Source organism: Euphorbia lathyris, chromosome 6, assembly GCF_963576675.1.
Source record: "Euphorbia lathyris chromosome 6, ddEupLath1.1, whole genome shotgun sequence".
Lineage (NCBI taxonomy): Eukaryota > Viridiplantae > Streptophyta > Magnoliopsida > Malpighiales > Euphorbiaceae > Euphorbia > Euphorbia lathyris.
In genome coordinates, this window is record NC_088915.1 from 18,949,726 (window position 1) to 18,977,201 (window position 27,476).

General features: G+C 33.2%; 1 long non-coding RNA gene across 2 annotated transcripts; it reads left to right on the forward strand.

Annotated features, from left to right (window-relative positions):
- The first annotated feature begins 6,441 nt into the window (after positions 1–6,441).
- Positions 6,442–8,888, forward strand: LOC136232243 (uncharacterized). Of its 2 annotated transcripts, none has more exons than XR_010690425.1 (3): positions 6,442–6,797; positions 7,031–7,087; positions 8,266–8,888. It is a non-coding gene; the product is annotated as an uncharacterized lncRNA (long non-coding RNA). The 2 variants fall into 2 exon arrangements; XR_010690424.1 differs by having other exon boundaries at positions 8,291–8,888.
- Positions 8,889–27,476: the final 18,588 nt, after the last annotated feature.

A 27,476-nucleotide genomic window follows, 5' to 3' on the forward strand; every position in this document is an offset into this window, starting at 1 on the left:
TCGTCAGGTTTGTCTTTTTCTCGTAGGTTTCGTCTTCTTGCGCCAGTTCGTCTTTTAGCTAACGAACAGTTGACCCATGCATCTCGAAACTGTATCCATGCATAATTCCAAAGCTTCTGAATTGGTGCAGACAATTGTCGGATCTTGTCTTTTAGCAAACGGATTATTCGCGCTGTCCTGAAGATCACTCAGCTTGACTTTGATAGCCGTTGTCTATGATTGTTGCCAATTCTGATACTGAGTTCTCTTTTACTCAGCTTCCATGGTCAGCTTCGTTCTGCAAGACATAGTTCCCAAGAAGACTTCTCTACTTTTGATATTGAGTTGCGTTCCACTCAGCTTCATTGATTAGCTTGATCTTCAAGCTTCTGTTCAGAGGATGACTTATCTTCTATTACGCTGAGTTGCACTTCACTCAGCCTATGCTGTGTTCTCATGCTGACTTCGTCCTGTCTTACTTTTTATTTCTATTTTCATTTATATTTATGCTCAACATTGAACAAACATATTAGTACAATTAAATTAAAGCACTTAAATTTAAGGGTAATTAATTTATTAGTCCCTATATTTTGATAAAACACACTGTTTAGTCCCTATATTTTCAAAAACACATGGTAAAGTCCCTAACGTTTTTCTCAGTGAACTGTTTAGTCCCTAACGTTTTTCTCAGTGAACTGTTTAGTCCCTGCCGTTAGACTCTCATGAAGATTCTGTTAGTCAATTTGGATTTGCGTTCTTCTTTTCCTTTATTTTCCTTTCCTTTAAACTCTAATGCATCTGAAATCAATTTTGAATGTTTTTTTTCTTGATTTTCTTCTTAATCGTTCAAATTCGTAAGCATTGTATCGGTTCTTTTTCTTATTCTCCATACAAATAGCTTCTTCTTCTAAATTGGATTTCCTCTTCTGAAGTTTGAAGGTAAATAGTAAAGGGTAATTTCGTCATTTCTGAAGTCATAAACGGTAAAAAAATCTAACAAACAGACGGAAGGACTAAACAGTTCACTGAGAAAAAAGTTAGGGACCTTACCATGTGTTTTTGAAAATACAGGGACTAAACAGTATGTTTTGTCAAAATATAGGGACTAATAAATTAATTACCCTAAATTTAATTGCCCCTTAATCATGGATTAACTTAAATAATTTTGTCAAATCAAAATCATGTGGAAAGGTGTTTCAACAACGCAACCCTATTTCAAAAATACTAAAAGACTAAATAGAGGGTCCAAATATGTCTATAACACCAAACATACATAGACTCAATTAAATAAATTTAATTGGTTGATTACATAAAATATTTATGTAGTATTTAGGTTAATCACATTAACTTATCAAATTAACTTTCATCCAATTTTAATTCTATCAGTTCTGTATCTTATATATTTGATCTAATTAAAATGTAACGATTACATTTTAGATTAATACAACTATACAAAACGTTTGTTATGCATATTCCGGTTATTTTGATTTAATTCATTTAATACTTTTGATTTACAAATAGGTAAAACAAACTTTTAAATAAATTCTTTTATTCGATAATCAAAACAGAAAACTATTAATTTCAGAAACATATATGTATATAAATATATTTAAAACTTAATTTTATTTTAAAACGGTTTTAAAATAAACATATCTCGGGTCGGGCCCGAACACGTGGCTGCTGCCGTTTGGCAGCAGCCATGCGTCTGGTCCGCCGCTGCCATGCGGCAGCGGCGGCCAGGCACCATGCGGTTGCTGCCGTGAGGCAGCAACTGCACAATAGTGGTTCGGGTTGCGCCTCACGGCGCAACCCGAGCTATTGTTCATTTTTTTTAAATATATATATCAGATTTAAAACGGTTTTAAAACGATTTCAGAAAAGAAGAAAATACATTATAGATTTTTTGTTTTATCTTTAGAATCAATAAAACTAACTTTTATCAATCTAACTATAAAACTAATAAATTTTGTTATAATGATTATCAACCAAAATAATTAGGAACATATGCATAATCAATTTTAATTAACAATTAATTAAAACTTATTTATCTTTAGAATTCAAACAGTTTTGTTAATTAACCTAACAATAAATATTTATTCAATCTGATTGAAAAACCTTTTAATTTTCATATATGAAATAATGGATTTAACGCAGGCTCTGATGCCACTGAAGGAAAATAGGCAAACGTTTGGCAGCAGAAATATAAAAGTTTTAACCTTTTTCCTTTAACCAAGATCCGTTAACCGTTATTTCATATAAAGAGGGATAGAAGGAAATACCTTTTGCAGTTCTATCTACTGTTGCAATCGTAGTGCCCACAACTCTTACTCCGAGTTCCCGAGCATAAAACAAAAAACACAATTCAAAAGATGATTAGAACTCAACCGTATAAAAGCAACCAAAGCAGATTGTTTCTAATAAATCAACACAAGATCAAGGATGAGAAAGAGATGAAAAATCAATTGAACGGAAGCAAGCGGTGAAGAATCGATCCACTACGGTAGGGGCCGAATTTTCTCTCTCCCGGGGTTGCTATGCTTGACCGATATTCACATGGGGGGGTATATATATTCTCTTCCATCTAAACCCTAGTCAGATAGAATTAGGTTACTAAATAAGAATTTAATTCGGAATAAAATTCTTATTGTTATTATCTATAATTATATTTAATTACAAAGATAATAATAACCTATTAATAGGATAATAATAGGAGCAATTTAATCTCATTAAACCTCCTAACTTATTTATCTCATAATTAATTTAATTCATATTCATAATCTAATTATAATTGTTAAATTGATTAATTCCTTTGTGTATTTTAATACACAATTCGCCCCCCTATACTACTGGGCCATAGTGGACTCAGTTGGGCTTCCGTCAATTAATTAACATCTGTTTCTCTTTTGGGTTCCAAGTCTTATGTGTGACCCATTAGGTTCTTATTGCTTCTAGCCATATGCAACTATTAAATTAATTTTCTCAGAATTATATTTAATCTTTCCATAACGGAATGAGTACGCGAACTGTGATTGGCAGATCCGAAACATTCCCCTAGAGCTATAAGAAGACAGGTTGATTCTGTCGTTGACCTTTCCGTATTAGTTACAGTATAATTCGATCCTTCATCAACTACATCCTTGAACAGAATTTTATGACTATGGGCAATGTCAAGTCATATATAGCGAGACGTTCGTTTTACTTGTACAGGCCGAGTTAACTCCAATTAGATAGGTTAAGTGAAATCTGCATTTCAAGTCTTAAGCTATCACCTTGCAAGGATTTAGAGTTAAGTCTTCCACAAGTGATCCTTGGACGTATCTCCCATTTTATCAGGAGTGACAACTGCTCAATCCAATGTATAACTATCCTGCAATTACTTCCTGCGATACCCAACGTCTGCCGTACACACCCTAGAGTCATCCCTGTTATGGATCGTGTTACAACAGGATCAAAGCATCACATTCCATAATCCAGAATCACTAATTAACATTCCTTTGAATCTTAGGATTACTTATACCTATTAATACCAATGAGATGAACATGTGATAAGGATAAATCTACCCATCCTGTTGTCTCAAGTCGGGTCCCCAATCCTAATGAACTCCATTCATTGGATCCACGTAACTGTCCAGATATCTGCATATCTGAAGCTTGTGAGATCAGCTCTCTGTCTCGACAGAAAACATTGTTACATGCAAGTCTCAACAGTGTTATGTCAATCCCTATTCAAAATATATCACTTTACTTGGGGTGGCTTTAAGTTTATTAGTTTATTATAATGTTTCATCTCACTTCATGCTTGTATGAACACTTTATAATCACTTTAAATAAACTTAGGGATTTCCTTTTATTAGACTTATTTAGTTCTTTAAAAGAGGTTGCCTTTATACAGTTATGAATCCATATCTTATTAAAACAAATGATATAAAGAACAATTCATTTACATTAGGTTTATATCCTGGAACAATTGTCTATAGGACACTAAACCCCAACATCTTATGCTATGAATGTTCATATGGTCAACCTAAATCTCCATTACTATGTATCATGTCACTTGGCTTGTTATGCTTATGGAAAAGTATTTAACATGGTGATGAAGTTGTATGATTCTAACAACACAAGTTTATGACTAAGCTTGTGGTGACAGTATTATACACTTCATCACCATGCTAACTTCATCATGAATTGTACAATCCAAGTGGCAGGTACATAGTGGTGGCTTTAGGCAAGTACATAGTGATTCTAACAACACAAGTTTATGACTAAGCTTGTTATAGCATGTTAGGCATACTCTTAAAGCTGAAAATGTTATGAATAAGTAAGGAATAGACATGCACAAATAAGTTGTCTACTTGATATTCTGTTTAGGAAGCTAGCTGATTAGACATACTCTTAAAGCTGAAAATGATGAATTTGCCTGATTCCTTTCTATTTTAACATGAGTTATGCTGATGAGATAGGTTTTTAATATATCTTCCACTTGGCTTATTATCGGATTGAAACCATTCAGAATGGTGATGGGTTTTCGATGCTATCAGCATAAGTTATGAACTTGTGGCTAGAGCATCGCAGACTTCATCACCGTGCTCACTTTTCAGCGAGTACAATCCAAGCGGCAAGTATATTGTAAAGGGTTATTTATGTGCATTGCTATTAATGTTCATTGGGCATGTAGCATGTTATGTGTCACTTGAATATACATATGTTTCATATCAATACAGGCATACTATTAATAGACATGCACGAATAAGTTGTCTACTTGATATTCTGTTTAGGAAGGTAGCTGATCATGCATACTCTTAACGCTGAAAATGATGAACTTTCCTGATTCCTTTCTATTTTAACATGAGTTATGCTGATGAGACATATGTTTCATGTAAATTTATCATGTTATGTGTTATTTGTCTATGTATGAAGCATGTTGGCTTGTTTTATGTTCTATTTAGGAAGTAGAACTGATTCAGTTTGCGTATGAATGTTCATTGGGCATGTAGCATGTTATATGTCACTTGAATATACATATGTTTCATATCAATACAGGCATATTATTAATAGACATGCACGAATAAGTTGTCTACTTGATATTCTATTTAGGAAGGTAGCTGATCATGCATACTCTTAAAGGTGAAACTGATGAACTTGCCTGATTCCTTTCCATTTTAACATGAGTTATGCTGATGAGACATATGTTTCATGTCAATTTAGCATGTTATGTGTTATGTGTCTATGTATGAAGCATGCTGGCTTGTTTTATGTTCTGTTTAGGAAGTAGAACTGATTCAGGAATAGACATATGTTTCATATCAATTTAGCATGTTATATGTTACTTGAATATACATATGTTAGGAAGTAGAATTGATTCAATTTAATAGACATAAACGAATAAGTTGACTACTTGTTATAGCATGTTATACGTCACTTGAATATACATATATATGTCTACTTGAATAAGTTGTCTACTTTGTATTGCCTATCAAAAAAGGATAGCGTGCAAGGGGGGCATTATGATGTGACGTGCGAATAGCATACAAAGGGGGCGTGATGCGCGAATAGAAAGGAGATTTGGATGCTAAAGAAACACTGGAGCTGGATGGATGGAGTATAATATTGGAGGGGCATGGAGCCAACATTGAAGATCAGATAAATTACCAAGTACATTTGTAATTAGTAATCATTATGTTCTTCAAGAATGGCTCTATGCCCATCTAGTAGTCCACACCATCCAGTTCAGTGTTTCTTTGGCATCCAAATCTCCTTTCTTCAAGAATGTGCAGATGGTAACCAAGGATATCTGGATGATGGGGAACCATTAGAGTTAAATGGCGTCGAATACTGGCGGGACATGGAGCCAACATTGAAGATCAGATTGATTACCAAGTACATTTGTAATCAGTAATCATTCTATTCTTCAAGATTGGCTCTATGCCCATCCAGTAGTCCACACCATCTAACTCAATGGTTGCCCAACATCCAAATCTCCTTGCTATTCGCACATCACGCCCCCCCTTGTACGCTATTCGCACGTCACATTATAATGCCCCCCTTGCTTGCTATTTGCACATCATATATCCCCTGCATGCTCTTCAGTCCATCTCTTGGCAGTTGCTACATAACTTGCCCTGTTGCTGATGTATCGTTCAGCAATTCGCTCTCGGCCAGGAAATGGCCCCTCAATGAAGGGCTCTACCAGCAGTCCATAAATATTCCACAGCAGCTATAAAATGCATAGATGTAACATCCAAATAATTAATTACAATTAATAAAAATAATAATAAATAAATATTTGAGGAAATGAAATAAGTTTTCGTGTAAAACAAAAGTGGAGGAAAAGGAAATAAAACAAAGTTGAGGGACCATTCCAATATTTATATTATTAGTTATTAGTTATATTATTATTATTATTATTATTATTATATTATAATACTTAGGTTGATTTGTTCCTGGAACATCTTTCCAGAACCAAACCCTTTCTCCGTGCGTAGCCAAAGTTTTATTTTCTTTTCATCTCCTAATTCCCCTCGTAACTCCTTATTCCGACCAACTCTTGAAGCGAAAATTATACCATTAAATTCCTTATTCCGTAAGGAAGATTTTGAGACCACTATTCATATTTTTCTGACCAAAAAGTGTGGTGATCGGAGCGGGTATTTTTCACCGAAAAAGTGCTAGATCCCGATCTTTTAGGCGATTTTAGTAGTGACAGGAGTGTATTTTTGGACTCCTCTGAATGTTGGCTATTTCGTGGTAGTCTCGGTTCACATTTCCGACAAGTCTGACGGAATTCCGGCAACCGACCACCGCGTTTCGGCGAGACTCCGGTGAGCGTTTTTCAACCAGAATTTTACCCGGTATAGGTTCTAATATATATGATGGTTTTCCTAAATTATTAGTCTTCTATGATAATTGAATTTTTAAAGGGTTAGAATTTTAGATTTAAGTAGACGGTTATTGATTAATTAGGAGGGTTAGGAACTTTTAGAACATACATTACATATCTATCATTTTTCTTAAAACACGAATTTTTTATAGGAATGCAATTTTATATTTATAGGAGAGGAAGAAACGGGTGAACAAGAACTCGAACAGTTTGATTAACTTGGAACGAGAGGTAATCCTAATTATTAATATTTATATGTTTATGTATATATATATATCCATTTGAATTGTTCAAAGAATGATATATGTGTGATGTGATGAAAACTATGCTATGAATATTTATATGTGTACAAAATGGCCAGGAAAGTGAAAATTATTATATAGTTGTGATGCTTTGGGGAATGACCTACTGATTTCGATTTTGGAGTGGTTTTTTTTGTCTTGTTGGTCAGATATTGGAGAATAGTTATAGCTGAATGGAATCAAATTTAAAATTATAGATTACGTAACGAGAGGGTATATAAATGTCCGAAATTTGGATATGGTTGTGCTTAAATTCGCAGATGATGTATATTATTTTGATCATATGTTGAAGTAATTATTTTACAAGGTGATTGTCTATGGTAGAATAATAATACGTCTCATATTAAAATCTCACTTAATTAGCTAGCTTAAGTGGATAGGTACAATGGTCTGGAGGTTTGTTGATACTGTGATCACAGGCACCTAGGTAGGGTGTTATTTTACTCTAAATTAATTTGCACTGTGTCCTGAAACTGGGGGCGGTAGCAGTACCGTATTATTTGGATGATTATTATAAGGTTAAAAAGATATGTGTCTTGAAACTGGTACCTACGATTGAATATTGTTAACCATGAGACCATTGGACATATTTCACTTAGGTTTAGCTAGGGCCCTTAAAAAAATAAATATATTAACTTTAGGATATTATTTATAGTCAAGAATCTGGTTTGTTATGTTATCCAGTTAAATATAATAGGTGTGGATGATATGTATTGATATATGTATATGTATAAATATTGTAATTATGCTTAAATATGATAATTGTTTGGTTCCCTATGCATTTTCAATGTGTCCCGGGACGGGGGTTACAATAGATAAATTAAATTAGACCCCAAACATGAGTAGATAAACTAGACCCCAAACATGAATAGATAAACTAGACTCCAAACATGAATAGATAAATTAGACCCCAAATGCATAGATTTATAGCATCATCTTACCTGGGCAATACTATAGGCAGGGCGATCAAGTAGCTGGGGCATAGAAACATGCCCCAAGGGACCGATATTAGGATGATAAATTTTGGTCCTGAATATGACCTGCGAACAATAGTAATGTCATGAGTGTATTTGCATATATATGAACTGATTTATGTGTGTTAACAAGTTTATGCATGTTCTTACAACTGGAGGTGTGGAGGGGAAATCGATAGGGAAGTCCATGTGTACTATGAATACACCTCCTTCATAAAGGGTGTTTGGAGGGCCCTTCATCACGACAGTCCATTGCCGCCGGTCAAGACCATATATATTGACAAGCCGCCTGGGTGCCTCATATCGGAGTAGGGCAATCTGAAACTCAACATTACGATAGAGGTTCCTTATAAGTCTATCCATGCTCGATATAACTAGAGTAAGTATAGTGTTAGCAGGTTGCCCTGGGTGACTCTTGAGAATTGTTAAACGCTTCATATTTATAATGTGGGTGGGTAAGTGAAGGGTCTCATAATGGAGAAAGGGTAAAATGAGATTAATTAGGTCTATCTGTATACGATACGTAATTAATGAGCATCATCAATTGGTTTTGAAGATATCAAGACTTTGAGGATTCTAGGAAATGATGACTTAGATATGCTGCAGATCAAGTTGGATTTGGCTTTCCAATCAACACCACCGCGCCTCTTGAAAGATTGACTACATATTGATAGATTTGGAGATGTACATTGCTTATTTTTTTTTACCTTACTACATTAAAAAATTTGTGTAGTTCAAATGTAAACAGATTATGAGCATTAGTCTCCAATAAAATTAAAATCATTGATATACAGAAATTCTTGTTCATTTGATTATTGTTCATTTCCAGATTCATTCGAAGAAGGCAAGGAGTGACATTTACGGTTAAAAAATATCATCTAAACAACAATAAAAAGATATTAAAATAAAAGAATCTGCAATAAAAAGATATTAAAATAAAAGAATCTGTCATCTAAAATAAATCTATTGACATGATTGATTAAGACATATGTCATCTGATACAAGTTACTATGACAGAAATTATTATAAAAACTGTCACCGCGAATACCAATATGCCAATTTTCCATATAGCTACTTGACATTTTTAATTATTAGTATATCATGTGATGATATTAAAGGTGACGTTAATAAATAAAAAGATGCATCGTAACAATATTCATATGACAGTACGAAACTAGGCTGATGTCATGTATAATATCTTCAAATGACATAACCTAACTGTCGTCTGAAGGTGCAACAGACGGCAGCGAGCCCTGTGACAGATTTATATCTCGTGGAACGACGGTTTCTAACTGTCGTCTGAAGGGGGTTTTGGTGTAGTATATGTATTTATCACACTTGTTTGTTTTTTAACCATCAGCAATCATGCAAAAATCAAATTGTTCATGCCACACCTTTGGAGCTTAAAACAATAATGGGATTTATTTAGCTTGCACACTTTATTTTCTTGGCCAGGAGCTATGAATCCTTTTAGCTGGTCCATATATATTTATTCTTTCAAATATCCATTTAAAACTGTTATTTTTACATCCGTTTGATGAATATGTAAACCATGGTAAAGGCTATGGTTACTTTGTTTTTAACAAAGTAAGCCTTACTTTGTGTGTTTTCACCATTGGATTAATTTTCTAATCCATCATCCAATGGTGAAAACACACCAAGTAGCTAGAGAAAAGGTAATGAAGAAATCAATATATATTTTTTGTCTATAACCTTTTGCGACAACTGTAGCTTTGTATTTGTCGATGGTTTCATTTGATTTTAATTTCTTTCTAAGGCCTCGTTTATGGTTGGTTTACACTTTGGAGGTAAGTTAACCAATTTACAAGTGATAAATCATGAAAAGTATCTGATATATGAGATCCCAAAGCTCCATGTCATCTAAGTGAATTCCTACAAAATAAAGGAGGTGTCGGTTTCCAGCGTAAGCACTCCAATTCTTAAGTAAGTATCAAACTTATAAATAGTGAAAAGTAATGGAGGCTAGGGTTTGAAGGATAAAGATTCTCTTAAACCCTATATTATAGGTTTTTATGGCTGTTTTGAGGTGTCATGTTCATGTTAGGAAGAATGGGTTGTCCTAATATGAGACATCCATATGCATTTCACCCTTTCTTTATTGCGTTCACACTAGCGTTCTCCATGTGTACACTATGTGAGCCTTTTCCTTCAACCATTGATACCTATTGTTATCTAAATCTTAGGCTCTCAGCCATAAAAGAGATTGAAATGGCTCCATATGAACTCTTAGTCACGTGTTTGGGATCCGACTTTGGATGCCTTTGGTGGTCACTCTCATGTCCATATTAGAACCTTATATAAGGCTACTTGAGACATACGGCCAAAATCTTGTTGATCTAATCCTCAAGATGATTATCGCATGTTATTAGAAGCCCCCTTAAAAAAGGGTAGAAAACGTCTTTTAAGACGTTGGCGATTCCTCAATCCCGATGCCTTGTCTACTCAAGCTAAGTGTTTAATGAGACTTTATTTTGGACATTGAATTTATGACAAGTGTAGGGTGTAGATGCAAAATAGACCCAAAAGTCTTTTCATTATGACCATTTCTGAATTTATCTTCTACTATAAATAAGAATTGGGTACGTACCATGTTTTCTCTTTTCATGCTTTCTTGTCTTTCAACTATAATCTACTTTTGTGATGTTTTTCCTTCTTCCAAATTTCAGAGATTTCCTCCTTTGAAGTCTCTTTTTTCGGCAAGCCTTATTCATTATTGCTTCATACTTGGATTTCTCAGCTTCTTCCATGGTGTTTTTTGTCAAAATTTTAGAGAATTTAAGATGAACCGAGACGAGAGAAACCCTTCTTCCCAAATCGTCCCCATAGTAGATCTTACAAAGACGTTCCCTAAACCTTAAAATCTTGATCATGAGGGAAATTATGATGAGCAAAACTATGTTAGCCTAGAAGTGGTTAAAGTCAGACACACTAAACTTCAGAAGAAAAGAGTTTGGGGCCAAAAAGTCCCCTTTCAAGGTTATGAATTTTTCATCCATTGTAACCGATGCCCATATCGTAGAAATGAAGCGATATTTCCTCTATATGTGAGTTGTTAATTTTAGGCTCCTCTTCTCAGGGTTAAACCTTTCAACCCTCCATCGGGGTACTTTTGCACGTATTTAGAAAAAATAAACTATGAATTTTCCTACCCTCTTCTTGTTCTTATGGCCTCCATCTTGAGTGATTGTCAGTTATGTCCGGGTCAAATTCACCATGCGTCTTGGGTTGAGTTGATATGCCTCTTTTGGCCATGTGAGGGTATGGGTCGATCCCTAAACTATAAGATTTTTAACCGGTTATATTATTTGGCTATTAAGCTATTTAAACTCAACACAACCTTATTGCGTACCTCTAGGTGTCGTATTAATGCATTCTATGGTGATAAGCTTTCTTCTAGAGAAGGTTGGAAGCAACATTATTTTTTCTTAAAGTAGGGGTCAAACATTTCTCTAAATTTCCCTCAGCTTTGGGGTTTTACCTCAAAAAGAGTAAAAAGGTTATTCATGAGTTGGATCCTAAAGAGGAATAGTCTGTTGCTCTCTTATGGAGTATTTCACCGAATCTTTGGACTCGATCTAAGGGGTTTAAGGTACACCTTTTTAGAAAGTCGCTCATTATGTGGTATAATGGACTGGATCACCCGAAACTTACATTTTTTTAAACATCCACAAGTATCTTTGATTTAACTTATTGTGAAATTTTCCTATCTTATTTACCATTTTTCAAGGATTTTTTACCTCATCATGATGCATTCTAATTTTGCAGTCATGAAAAGGGTTCTTTCCCAAACCATGGAATCATTCTCGCCTCCTTACTCTGACAATCCAGGTGACTCTACCTAAGTCAAGAGAGCCTATTTGTCCCATACCTAGTCAAATTTTTGCTAGAGTTTGTACATTAGGCCACGTTGTACCTTTGCCTAGCTGATGAGATGACCCCATCAAACTTTTTAGGATATTCGATAACTTTCATAAAGCCACAGGTCCGCATATGCCTTAGTTATTTTGTTATAGAAACATTCATACCGTATTCATGACATACAAATTCCAATCAACCCCGTAGATAATTAAGTGTAGAGTATCCTCTAATATTAGTCCACAAAAACAAAATGAAGAACAAACTACAAAAAGAAGCATTGGAATTTAGCTAGGGCTTAAGGAGTTTGGAGGAAACTTATTTTCAATTGCTTCAATAATATAAACCCCTAAAAACTACTAGCGTTAGTCTAACCCCTATATGGGATTATGAGTTTTTATATTCTTTTTCTCCTTACCAAATCACAAATTAATCCAATTAGGAATAGTATATTTCTAATTAGGTAGGTGTAGACACTGGGATCGGAGGACCGATGAAGAAAACCTATCGAAAGGAATCCAAATCAGTCGATTTAAATAAACGATGAGTCAAAAAAGTAACAATAACAAAATTCTGTTCTATTGAACCGTTAAAATTATCTCGATTAAATTCTAAAAATTAAATTGAGATAATGGTTAAAACGGTTCTGCGAATGAAATTAAAATTTTTATGTTCAGGATCGAGTGTTACGCCGTATTTAATTTTCATGGTTGTCAAAATTTTAAAAATCGGTATTTAAGTTGTCAAAAAATTGGAAAGAATTTTAATAAATACGATTTAGCCAAACCAATCGTATTTATTATTTCTCTCGTGGAATTTAAAATCTATTTGAAATATCCGCTTCGTTTTATTGATTTTTTTACTTTGTTTTTTTTAAAATTTTTTTTTTACTTATTTATCTGAAAAAAAAGGATACACCACGGACCTACGAACAGGCCCGTGGCGGATGGGCTTGGGCTCGGGCCGCCCGAACCCATTCCAGGCCGCCAATGGGCGGCCTGGGCACTCCAGCCGTGGTTGGAGTGCCAAGCTGGGGACCTTTTGCACTTTAGTCATGGCTGGAGTGCAAAAGGTCTCATTGGGCTCCGTGCCTATAAATAACACGGAGCCCGAGGCATTTTGGACCGACAATTTGATATTCCGAATCTCTTGAAAATTTTCGGCGCATCCGAACTCACCCGAAACGCAAGAAAACGACTCAAAAACACTGCTAATTGATCACTTTGGACTCTGTTACCGTCAAAAGGTAACAATCCGAGGAACTAGGCCCGTTTATTCCCTTTTTATTATTTTATTTTATTGAATTAATTTATGTTTTGTATTAAATAAATATTTAGTTTTTGGATTTTAAAATAAAAACTTCGTTTTAAAATCCTAATACGAACCGTGACCCGATTTAGGGGTAGTTCGAGATTAAAACATTGTAGATCTGTTGTTCAAAAATGTTTTAAATTAATGTATTAAATAAAAACCTCATTTTCTTAATCCTTTACAAACCATGACCCGATTTAGGGTAGTTTGGGGTTAAATGTGGTAATAATATATATTAGTTCCATTTTTCTATTTTTTAACAAAACTACGGACTGATTTGATATCTTCCATTTCTGTTATGTTTATATATATATATATATATATATATATATATATATATATATATGGGATAAATACAAAAAAATGCATGTGGTATACGCGTTTTGCGAACTCGAACCTGTGGGTTTTTTTTTTTTTTGCAAACAGAGGTCTGTGTTACAAACCGTTAGTAAACAAAGGCTAAATTGACTAACGGTGTTAAAATTTAAAGAGAAAAGAGTTAATTTGGTCTTTATATTTATTTAATTTATAAATTAACATCCCCAATTATCTAATTATCACAAATAAACCCCAAAATCAAAAATAAAAATAAAAAATACCTTCTTCTTCTTCCATTAATTTCTTCTTCTTTCTCCTCTCTCTCTTCTCTTCTCCTTCCTCTCTTTCTTATATTTTTTAAGTTTCGAAATCTGGAAATTCCAGATTTCTGGATTTCCGATTTGATGAGATGCAGATATGACCCTGTCAAAATGGCTGCTCTTGCTAACAAATTCTGGGAACCACCTCTTCTTAACGATGAAGATGAGCAAGACAAAGTAGTTGAATAGAGTACTAATGTCGCAGAAGAAGAAGAGAGGCAAGTTGAGGAAGAAGAAATGGAGTGTATCAGTAAGGAAAAGTGGGTTCCCTGTGATACTGTTGAAGAGTGTCAAATTCAAGAAGCTCAAGTTATTCCAGAGACTGAAGATAGCCATGAAAGAAACACCGACATTGAAGAAACTCAAAATGAAGATCTAGAAATTGAAGAGAATGCAATCGAAGAAATTGTAGAAGAAAGCAATTTGACTGATAGTTCAGTGAATTTACAGTTACAATTAGAGTCCGTAGAACCAATTTCAGAAGAAAATGGAGTAACAGAGCAGGAATTAGAAGACCATGAATCCAAATCAGAAGCAGAAGAAGAATCAGCAATGGAAGAATCAGAGGAGCATATAGAGGCAACAGAGAATAACTGCGGCGAGGAAGACGAAGAAGAACAAGAGACATTGACATTGACCCATGAAAGATCCGAATCCGAAGAAAACCTAAAACCCGAAGACGGTCAAGAAGGAATCAAGTCAAAAGAAGAAGAAATTAATGGAAGAAGAAGGAGAAGAAGAAATTAATGGAAGAAGAAGAAGAAGATGAAGGTATTTTTATTTTTATTTTTGATTTTGGGGTTTATTTGTGATAATTAGATAATTATGGGGTTAATTTATAAAATAAATAAATATAAGGACTAAATTAACTCTTTTCTCTTTGAATTTTAACACTGTTAGTCAATTTAGCCTCTGTTTGCTAACGGTTTGTAACACAGGTATTTTTTTTGTACTTATCAGGTGTGACATATTTCTTATGGTGTGACAAGCCTTATTGTGTGACAATGACAAATTTTGTAATTAACCAGGGGAAGATGGCAAATTTGTAAATAAAAGGAAAGAGAAAATTGTTTTATTTCTTTTCTTTAAAATGCATTTTTCCGACTTTTCCAATCTCGTTTTTCAAAAAATTTTATACCGTTGGACTCGTCTTAATTAGACGGTCATTTTAAGATCTCAGAAACTCAGGTAAAAAAATTCTGATGAATAGAATCCGGCGATTTGTTTTTCCATAAGAAAAAAAATGACCAGAAAATTTTTAAAAAATTCCAGAAAATGTAAAACATTATTCTGAGAAACTTTAATTCTTGACTTAAAGTGAGATTCCTTATGGTTTAGTCCCAAATCAACGGAATCCGGCGATTATGTGAGCGTTTTCCGGTGAGAAAGACGAAAGTACCTAGAAAATTCTCAAAACATTCCATAGAATGTAAAATATTATTTTGAGAAACTTTAATTCTTGGGTCAAAGCAGTGTTTCTTACGGTTTAGTCCCAATAAAACAATTTCCTTAATTTTATCCATTTTACATGCTTCAACAATTTATTGGGTCAAAACCATAAGAAATCTCGTTTTGAGCTAAGAATTAAAGTTTCTTAAAATGATATTTTACATATTTTAGAATTTTTTGATAATTTTATGGGCACTTTTTGTTCTTACCTTTCAGCACTATGTGTTGCAATATTTTGTTGGAACAATATAACAATTCTATTGGAACAATATAAGTATTCTGTTGGAACAATATAACTATTCTGTTGGAACAATATAATTATTCTGTTGGAAGAATATAAGAATTAGAATTATTTTTTAAATAATATAACTAATATAAATTTGAAGATACTATATTAAATACTAAGAAACAAAAATGAAATTGAAGACATAAATAATAACATTGTTTTGAAACAATTGGTAAACTGATTTATTATGTTGGAACAATATATATATTATGCTAAAATAATAGAACTATTTTATTGGAAAAATTGGTACGCTGATTTATTCTGTAGGAACAATATAAGTATTATGTTAGAACAAATGGTACACTGATTTGGAACAATTTCGTACACTGTCGGAACAATATAAGTAGGACAAAAAATGTACCCAGCAAATTATCAAAAAATTTCAAAACATGTAAAACATAATTTTAAGAAACTTTAATTCTTGGCTCAAAATGAGATTCCTTACGGGTTTGACCCAACAAATTGTTGAAGCATGTAAAATGGATAAAATTAAGAAACAGGTTTTATTGGGACTAAACCGTAAGAAATATCATTTCGTCCCAAGAATTAAAGTTTCTCAGAATAATATTTTACATTTTCTGGAATTTTTTTGAGAATTTTCTGGGCACTTTTTGTTTCGCCAGAAAACGCCCACCCGGATTCCGTTCACCGGAATTTTTTTTTTACTTGAGCTTCAGGGATCTTAAAATGACCGTCTAATTTAGACGAGTCTAATAGTATAAAATTTTTCAAAAAACGAGGTTAGAAATGTCGGGAAAATGTATTTTAAAGAAAAGAAATAAAACAATTTTCTCTATTCTCTCTTTTCTTTTATTTATAAATTTGCTATCTTGTCCTTTTCAATTATCATCAAAACTACGTAGTTTTGTTATATCACACAATAAGCTCATTGTCACACTCTAACCCATTGTCATATTGGATCTCACCCTTTTATATATATATATATATATATATATGTATATATATATATATATATCCATAGTTGATTATATTATATTGTTTTAGTTGTAGGTATAGGTAGTAGCATTACATATTTGTATAATATATGAGCTTAGTTATGTTTGATATCTTTTTTCTGATTTTTTTATATAAGCAGGGACTGTTTTGGGTATTTGGGACTTTATGGGCTATTAATTGATGGTAAAGGCTATGCTTACTTTGTTTTTTACAAAGTAAGCCTTACTTTGTGTGTTTTCACCATTGGATTAATTTTATGTTCTATCATCCAATGGTGAAAACACACCAAGTAATGGTACTTTGTCAAAAACAAAGTAACCATAGAATGCACTATGCTTACTTTGTTTTTTACAAAGTAAGCCTTATTTTGGGTGTTTTTACCATTAGATTAATTTTATGCTCTATCATCCAATGGTGAAAACACATCAAGTAATGGTACTTTGTCAAAAACAAAATAACCATATAAGGCACCATAGCTATGATAGTTATTTTTAGGGTAAAGTATGAAAAAAATGCTCGTGGTTTTGCTTTATTTGTAAATAGAGGTCCGTGGTTTAAAAGTTTACAAATGGAGGTATGTGGTATGCTTTTTTTTATAAAACAAAGTATTTAAAATTAAACTTTTAAGTAATTGATGACAATAAGAGCATTTTTTTAATTTTTTTCAATTATATTTATATATTGACAAAACACAGATCCCAAAATCAAATTGAAACGGTGTAAAATGAATTTAAATATCAATTTAGTTCATAAACTGTCATCTTAGTAAAAAACGTAAAATTCCTGTTTCGATTTAAGAAGTTATTTTTTTCGAGGGTTATGTTTTGCTGATATGTAATAATTTTTTTAAGATAAAAATATATTTAGTTGCAATCAGAACTTAACTGTGTAATTATAATACTTTGTTTTGTAAATAAAACATACCATAGACCTTCATCTGTAAACTTTTAAACCACATACCTCTATTTGCAAAGTGGACAAACCACATGCATTTTTTTTGCATACTTTTCCCTTATTTTTACTATATATATTTACTAGTTACCTTTACCACTTGAATATAAATGTGTACTTAGATATTTTTGGTTAAATGCTTTTTGGTTGACATGTGGAATATGATGTTTAGTAGATTAACTAGTTTTAGACACGTGTTTGCACGATATTTTTATTTAGTTTTCAGCACCATTGCGTAGATGAGTCATATTAAATATGAGAACTAAAATTATTGATATATCCTTGAGCTAGTTGTCCCATCAATTTGAAGTATCTACCAACCAACGAATGAAAATTAGTTTAGATATAAACATAGTTAAATGTGTCACTACAGTGGTGCAGACCATCCATATATATATATATATATATATATATATATATATATATATAACCCAAAAATTGTACATACAAAAATCCTAATCTATATATAAGATAACAAAAAAAAAAATGTATTGTTCATCTTTAATAAAAAAAAAGAAGCATATCATTATCATTGTTTAAATCACATTCCAACAAATTTGTAACAATAAAAGAAATAAAAGAATTAACATTAAATAGGAAATTTCAAACAATAGCATCAACAACTGTAATAAACAAAACTCCGGGCAGCTCTTGCTTTTGAGAATTAAAAGAATCCAAAACAAACTTATCATCAACTTTAAAAATGACATTATGAAGTTGGAGAAATATAATCCAAAAACACCAACTTGGAAGCTTTCAACCATATTTATATTCAATCTTTTTTATAACAAAACATGAAAAAGAAATTTTAGTATTTAGTATGGTTAAATAATAAGTGAAAAATGATTAAGAAAATTTAATTAATTGAAAGAGAAAATAAACCTATCTGAGCAAGGATTATAGGCCCCCTTATGATGCAAAAAGCTTCTCAGGTTTCATCATTTCTAAAATCGATGTTGTGAAGGTTTGCATCTCATTCTACAATTTTGAAAGAAAATTAAAATTTTAATTATGTTAGATGTATAAAGTTAATTAGGACATCATCATCCTAAAAAATAAAATGAATGTCTAGCAAGTTATGCAACCAAACTGGAAATCTTCTGAAGTAAAATAATGTCAATAGAAATCAAATTAATAATTGAAAAAAAAAATGATACATTACCTTATTTAGAATAAATAAACAAAGAATTACCCATAAATTCATTATGCACAAAGTGTGGTTCAATTCTAAAATCAAATAATTCGTTGAAGGTTAACATTAAACAGACCCATAATCAAGCATCTAATTAGATCTACCCTGAAACTTCTTTTGCTGGTTATAATGGCATGATGAACACAACGTTGAAGTGAGGTTTGCAAATAGGCTATAATATTGAGATATGCGTTTGAGGGGAGCAGTTAGGCTGCAATATTGAGATATGGGTTTGAGGGAAGCAGTTAGGTAGTTTTTGACTTTGAATAACGTCTCTTAAATTGTAATAAGCTCTGAAGGAGCCAATTGAAAAAATAAAATCAAAGTAGGTGATAGACACCGGCAATTTATGAAGATAGATAGTGAATATACTTAAACATATTGTAAATAGTAGGTACCGGAGAGGATGATAAAATCAGAGAAAAAAAGATGTGGATGTCACAGATTGATCCCCAAGCGTTCTTGCCCTTAGTATGTTCTCGTACCTGATAAATGTAATATGTAGTTAAGATGATGTCCTCATGGAGTTCCAAAAAGAGCTTTCAGACACTCTTAAGATTAAGAGCATGGTAGATAGATAATGGAAACAATAAACAATCAGAAACTGAACCTATGATCTATCGAGGGAAGATCAAAATGCGAGATAAATGCATACCAAAATAAATGATAATTGATCTCGGGTCATTAAAATAAAAATAAAAAATATAAAGTTAATGAAAAACGAAAAACAATAAACAATATATATGAACATGCATTTTGAAATTTTCTAACAAATAATGAAATTGAATTTACAGATACCTGGGAAAACCACCATTGTTGAACGACTAACGGTTTGATATTTGAGAGGAGGCATATGGGGTTAGCATTTTAGAAAGGGAGAAGGAAACTACAAGAAAAAAAGAATTGGGTACGAAAGAGGAACCTAAAGGGTGTTGCGGTTTCTTCCAACTGATAGGTACAGTGATACTGAACATGGATATCTGATTGAAACCCATGGAAGATCCATCAGAATTAGATGACTGAGTGGCATCTTTTATAGTGATGGATTAAGAGGATAACCCCAACCAAAGATCCGAAATCATAATATGTATTGGTAACTGCAGAGAAATCGTAATATAAAACTGAAGAAATTTGGAAAAAGCAGATGAAAAGAAAAGGGAAGCCAGTTTGTGGAAGAAAGCGTATGTTTGTGAGTTAGATTAGTAAAATACATCAAAATAATAGAGTAACAAATTGCTAGAATTTTTAGATGGAATTCTCTTCAACTTATATGATAATTCTGTAAAACGATTCTTTCCATAGTCAAGAAAACATAAAAATTGATCATTTATATCATAATCCTATAAATACTTGTATTTCTAATCATTCATAAAATAGTATAATGCATAATTGCAATTAGTTACAGAAGTTTCTTCACAAACACTACGTCTAATATGATACCAGAAAGGGAAAGATTAATTAATGAAAACATCTATAAATCAGGCTGCAGTTTCTACCACCACCAAACCAAACACCGCTCACTAATAACTGATTCAAAATCCACCCACCAAAATTAAAAAATTAGACGAACTAAAGTAGAAGAGTAATTCTCATAACTGAACACACTTCAAACATACAATTAAACTCAAAAAAATTAAAACATCAACCATGAACAGATGTGATTGCAATTCTTACCCATGAATCCAAAGTAGCAACTATAATCAGAACAGGAAAGTTGGCCTGGAAACAAAGTAAAGTGAAAGAAAAAGCTTTCGAAATCTATAATTTGCATTATACTAATGTCCACATTGAAATTTGCTATAATTAAATCAATGTAAAACAACTGTAAGAGTAAGAATACTTATGGGATAGTTAAAAATTCGAATTATATGTCAATATACAACACAATAAATCTGAAAATGCATATCAAAAGAGAACCAATGTTGAAATTGAATTGAAAAATACCTGGAAAGTAATTCAAAAAATTCAAAAAAATTAGATGTAAAATAAAGTGAAATGCAGTTGAATCGATATGACTCACCCAGATGGAAATGTAATTTAAAGGAAGAAGAAAAATAAAGTTGCCCGATGGTAATTTGGAAAAGAACCAGGTAGATCTGCATTTATCTTCACGGTTCATGTGCTCCTGGGGTAGTAGAGTATTGAACGATGAACGACTATAAATGTTATGGCATTTGATGCAGATGGATAGATAGAGAGAGAGTGAGTGAGAGTTAACCTGGTGATAGGATGGGCATAAATTACCGTCTGATTTGGATTGAGAGAGAGAGATTGAAATTGGGGAGAGGGGGAGGGAGACTGAAGCAATGGATGAAATCGGAAATCAAGCAGTAGTCGAGGAAGCTAGAGTAGATATTTGAGAGACAGTTTTGGATTTGAGAGAGAGGGAGAAGCAGTTGATGGATGGGAGTGGGTTTTGAAACCGTAAATGAAAAAGGTGGACATGATAGAATGGTTTGGAAACCGTAAACGTTAAATATTATGATCTATAGATTGTGGAACAAATTAAATCATCACAAGAAATTAGAAAATGATAACTCAATAGTTATAGCATAAAAAAGCGACATGTCAGACAGTTTGTCTACAGCTTCAATATATAGTAATAGATGGTGTAATAGGGGGTTAACTTCAAGGAAGGGAGTTAGATCGTAAAAAGAGTTTTAATTTACTTGTCTAATTAAAGGTATTTTAAATGTTTTCTAATATAATTAAAATGTTTTGATTTCTTTTTGTACCTCAAAGGATTTATAAAAACCTCACGTTTTAACACCCTAATCCATTCCAACGGCGGATTTAGATAGCCTCACAAGTATGTGGAAATTTTAAATGGGATTTTGTTAATTAAAGTATTTAAATGTAAATGGAACATCTTGGTTTAGTTTTCTTTATCAAAATGATTTTCTCCAAATAATTAACTTATATATCTAACCACGATTTTCACAATGGAATTCAATTATTTTTCTTACTTCACGTTGTAAATACGCATAAGCCATTCGAATGACGATTTAGGTGGAAACATAAAACTTGGTAGGGTTTTAAACGCGTCTAAATCGTTCCAACGACGATTTAGGCATGAACTTGTAAATAAACGTTTTGGGAAAAAGATTAGCTTTAGGTGTTGATGTATATACGTATAGGTGTATATATTTCACTTGTTGTAATTTATGATTTCCCATTCTTTCCTCTTCTCCTCTTCCTTCCTAATGTATATTAATTTATTTAACTAAAATGGATGATTTTTATACCTTAAATGGCCTTTCAATCAAATGCTCAAAAACGGTTTTCAAAACGAGAAAAAAAGGGTTTCAAATGAATTTAAAACTTAAAGAAATATACGACCGTTAGCGCCTAGTAGTGTTAAGCAGGAGGCCGATGGTTCAAACCGGGCGCTGTCAAGGCGTCTAGTAGCCTTTCTCCAAAAAGGAGCTAGCCTTCTCGGCTCGTATCCAATTTTCCGAACCCAACCGATCTCCCATAAGGAATATGGTGATCATTTCTCATTCATGGGTGGCGACTCTTTCAACTTTGAGCTTCGGTCCTATCGAGTAGCTTGATTCTCAGATTAGTTGCTTTCGGCTCCAATCACATCGTTGTCATTAACGGTATCATCCCCTCGGGTTCACCGGGCGAGGCTTGATACCTACAATAGGTTTTAAGTTTATTCTTTAATTACTAATATTATATATTAGTTAATTGAATAATTATGTTAAGGAAATATAACTAATTTATTATTTCCATAAAATCTAATTTAAAACCTTCCTAATTAATTAATTTAAATAAATATAATTATCTTTATGATTAAATTAATTCAAATTAATCATTATACACACATCCTTCTCAATTCCCCATATGCAAAAAAGGCTCCATCTAATGTGCCATGTGGAACTGATTCCAATTTACCATTTCATCACATTGATATTATTCTTTGTGTGTGAACAATCAGGTTCTTACTGCAACTACCCGTATACATTTACTGCAATTCATTTAACATTGAATTGGATATCAAATCAACTCATTAATTTCTCTCTATTAACTGTATCTAAATTAATACAATTGAATGTATAACAAAGTGAGTACCCCGACTTAAGAAAGAAGTGTTTCACTCCCCTAGAGCCATAAGAAGTCAAAGTTGATTATTACCGTTTATCTTTTAGTGAATAATTGCAGTATAATACGATCCTTCAGCAGCTGTATCCAAATGAATCGTAACTATGAAAAGTACAAAGCCACATATAGAGAGACGTTTGTTTACTTGCTCAGGTTGAATTTGTTGAAACACCTTTCCACAAGATTTTGATTTGACAAAATCATCCATGATTAAGAGACAATTAAACTTAAGTGCTTTGATTTAATTGTACTAATTTGTTTGTTCAATGTTGAGTATAAACCTAAATATAAAAAGATATAAAAAGTAAGACAGGATGAAGTCAGCATGAAATCAAAGAACAAGCTGAGTAGAATCAAACTCAGTATCAAAGAATAGAAGTCTGAAGTTCTACAAAGTTAAGTGGAATGGAACTCAGCATTAGAAGCCCTCTCAAACATTGTCTTGCAAGATAGAACTCAGCATGGAAGTTGACAACAAACGAAGACAATGAATAACAAAGTAGAAGTTGAGTAAATCTTCAGGACAACATGAGAGATCCGTTCACTAGAAGACAAGTTTTGCAAACCTTCTGCACCAATAATTGAATCCTCGGAATTACGCAAAAGACACATTCCTAGATACATGGGTCAACAGATTATTGCTAAAAGACAACTGCCACAAAAAGACAACGTCTGCAGGAAGAAGACAAGTCTGACGTCTGAAGAAATCAAAGGATAGGATTGGCCTGCAAAACCTGAAGCTGACCAGAAGCTGTCTCCTGAAAGAGCCGTTTTGGACTTAACGGCTAAATCATTTTCAAATGATCCTCCTCCAGGTCTTCATCTATATAAAGACAATCAAACTCCTTGGATCATTGCTGAAGTACAAAAAGAAAAATACAAGAGAGAAAAATACAAGTTCAAAGCATTCAAAAACAAGAAAGAGATCTTACACCCATTTTCTATTCCTGTGTAAATGCTAGATTGATTTTTTGTAATCATCTAAAGTGTTCTTCATTTGAAAAAGAACAGCTTATATCAATCGTGATATTGAGAGTGTTGTGCTGAGTGTTTGGTTGTAGACATTCAGTGGTAGAGAAATCTAAGTATTGGGTTGTGGTGCTTAGTAGGAGTTGAGTAGAAGAATAGAGGACGGTACTCTTGCATATTCAACTGCCTTGTAAACGGTTTGTGCTCTACCTCTAAAAAGCTCAGTATTGGATTCCAAAAGCCCGTAGGACTCTGGGGACTGGACGTATGCAGAGAGGCCGAACCAGGATAAGTCGTACTGAGTAATTTCTAACTCTCTCAATATATATATATATGCATGTGTTGTCTGTTGAATTTACTCAGCATATAAATCATTTAAATTGATACTGAGTGAATCAGAGTGCTGAGTTGGAAGCTGACCACAGAAAGTGTCAATTCCCAACTCACGAGTAAAACAGCCTTAGTCAACATCTGACCAAAGCTGTCTTACATTAAGATCGGCCGTGTTGACCAAAAGCTGAGTTAACAAATTCATCAAAATTATCAAGTCAGTATAATTAAATTAGCGAAAAATTATATTAGTTCCTAACCCCCCTTTGGAACTAATCACACAGGACCAACAAAATTAACTCATATTAGATAGATTAAGTGAAATCTCCATTTCACCCTTTAACCTATCACCTTGCAAGAGTTTAGAGTAGTTCTACCATAAGAAGCCTAAGATATATCTCCCATCTATCGAGAGTGATGAATGTTTAATCTACCATTCAACTATTCTGCAATTACTTTATGTGATGCACAATCTCTATCCAAGGCACACCCTAATGGGTCGTGCTAGATAACAGAGTCAAAGCATCACACTACATAATCCTGAATAACCTTGATGATTGTTTGAGTCTGAGGATTAGTTATACCTACTATAAAAAAAAAGTTAAGTCATGTGACATCAAATAGATTTATCAATCTTGTGATCTCATGTTGGATCACCAATGCATATGGACACTTTCATACACATCCATGTAACTATTTAGATATTTATATATCTATAGCTTGTGAGATCAGCTTCTTGTTCAATAATAGAAGATATTATCATATGCAAGTCTCTACAACATTATGTCAATCTTGTAATATAATGTTTGACTTGAGTTATTTAAATTGATTATCATTTAATTAGGTTCATAAAGTACAGTCTCAGTTCATCTTGTATGAACACTTTATGTTATGAAACATAAACTAAGGACTACTTCTATTTTATTAATTATGCGATAAAAGATAGAATTCCTTTTAATAGTCAACTTCTATATTGAATGAATCAAATAACTCAAAAAGAATATTTCATTTATTAATAGAATATCCTAAAATAATTATCTTTAGGACATAACCCTAACATTCTCTCATTTGGACTAAAGCCAATTGTTCTTGAATCTAACCTTGTAAGGGTTCGGATGACCATCATGAACCTTATGGGATAAGGCCTTTGTTAATGGATATGATATGTTGTCCTTGCTAGATACTCTTTCTATTCTCACATCTCCCTAATAAGATGGTAGCGTCTGAGGTAACATTTGGATGCATGATGAGACCGTGGGTCTTTTGCTTGTGCAATGGCTCTATTGTTATCACTGATGCTCGTAAAATATATAATAGTTAATAGGACAAGTGTATCCTATCGCAACAAGTAATATTTGTTGGTCCCGTGTGATTAGTTCCAAGGGGGGGGGGGTTAGGAACTAATGTAACTTTTTCGCTTAATTATGCTGACTTAATCAATTCTTTAAGTTACTTAACTTAATTTAGGTCAGCACGGCCGAGAAATGTAAGACAGCTTTAGTCAGATGCTGACTAGAACTGTTTTACTTGTGAGTTGGGAATTAACACTTAAGGTCAGCTTCCAACTCAGCACCAAGATTACTTAGTGTCAGGTAGAGCACAAACCGTTTACAAGGCAGTTGAATATGCAAGAGTACCTTCCTCTATTCATCTACTCAACTCCTACTAAGTGCTATAACCGAACACCTAGATTTCTCTACCACTGAGTACTTAAAACCGAGTACTCAGCACCACTCTCTCAATTTTACAATTGATAAAACTTGTTATTTCTAGATGAAGAACACTTTAGATGAATACAAATTCAATCCAGCTTTTACACAGAAATGGAAATTTGGTGTAAAATCTTTTTCTTGTTTGAATGTGCTTTTATATATATTCTCTTTTCTCTTTTTGTACTTCGGCAATTAGTCCAAGTGATGGACTTGTCCTTTTATAGTTGATTCTGAAGCTATAATGATTTGAATCTGGATCTATCCGTTGAATTCAAACGGCTCTTTCTTGCGACATTGTTCTGGTCAGCTTCAGATTTGCAGGCCAATCCTATCGTCTGAATTTCTCAGTCGTCAGGCTTGTCTTCTTCTGGCAGGTCCGTCTTCTAGCGCCAGTTCATCTTTTAGCTAACGGACAGTTGACCCATGCATCTCGAAATTGACTCTGTGCGTAATTCCAAGGTTTCTATTATTGGTGCAGACAGTTGTCGGATCTTGTCTTTTAGCAAACGGATCAATCGCGCTGTCCTGACGAACACTCAGTTTGAACTTTATAGACGTTGCTTTTGTTCTTCGTCTCTGGTGAGGCTAAGTCACGTTCTACTCAGCTTCCGTGGTCAGCTTCGTCTGCAAGCTTTAGTCTTAGATGAAGACGTCTCTTCTTTGATACTGAGTTGCGTTCTACTCAGCTTCTTTGGCCAGCTTCGTCTTCAATCATTTGTTCTGAAGAAGACTTATCTTTTATAATACTGAGTTACACTCCACTCAGCTTGTGCTGTGTTCTCATGCTGACTTCGTCCTGTCTTACTTTTTATTTCTGTTTTCATTTATATTTATACTTAACATTGAACAAACATATTAGTACAATTAAATCAAAGCACTTAAATTTAATTGCCCCTTAATCATGGATTAACTTAAATAATTTTGTCAAATCAAAATCATGTGGAAAGGTGTTTCAACTGTTGGGGTTTAGTGTCCTATAGACAATTGGTCTAGGATACAAACTTAATGTAAATGAATTGTTCTTTATATCATTTGTTTAATGAGATATATGTTTTATAACTATATAAAGGCAATCCCTTTTAAGCACTAAATAAAGTCTAATAAAAGGAAATCTGTAAGTTTATTTAAAGTGATTATAAAGTGTTCATACAAGCATGAAGTGAGACAAAACTTTATAGTAAACTGATAAACTTTAAACCACCCCAAGTCAAGTGATATGTTTGGGATTGACATATCACTGTTGAGACTTGTATGTAACAATGTCTTCTGTCCGACAGAAAGCTGATCTCACAAGCTTCATATATACAGATATCTGGACAGTTACATAGATCCGATGAAACGTTGTTCATTAGGATTGGGGATCCGATTTGAGATAACAGGATGGGTAGATTCATCCTTGTCACTTGTTCATCTTATTAGTATTAATAGGTATAACTAATCCTCAGACTCAAAGGAATATTAATTGGTATTCTGGATTACGGAATGTGATGCTTTGACTCTGGTGTAACACGATCCTTAACAGAGATGACTCTGGGGTATGAACAGTAGACGTTGGGTATCACAGGA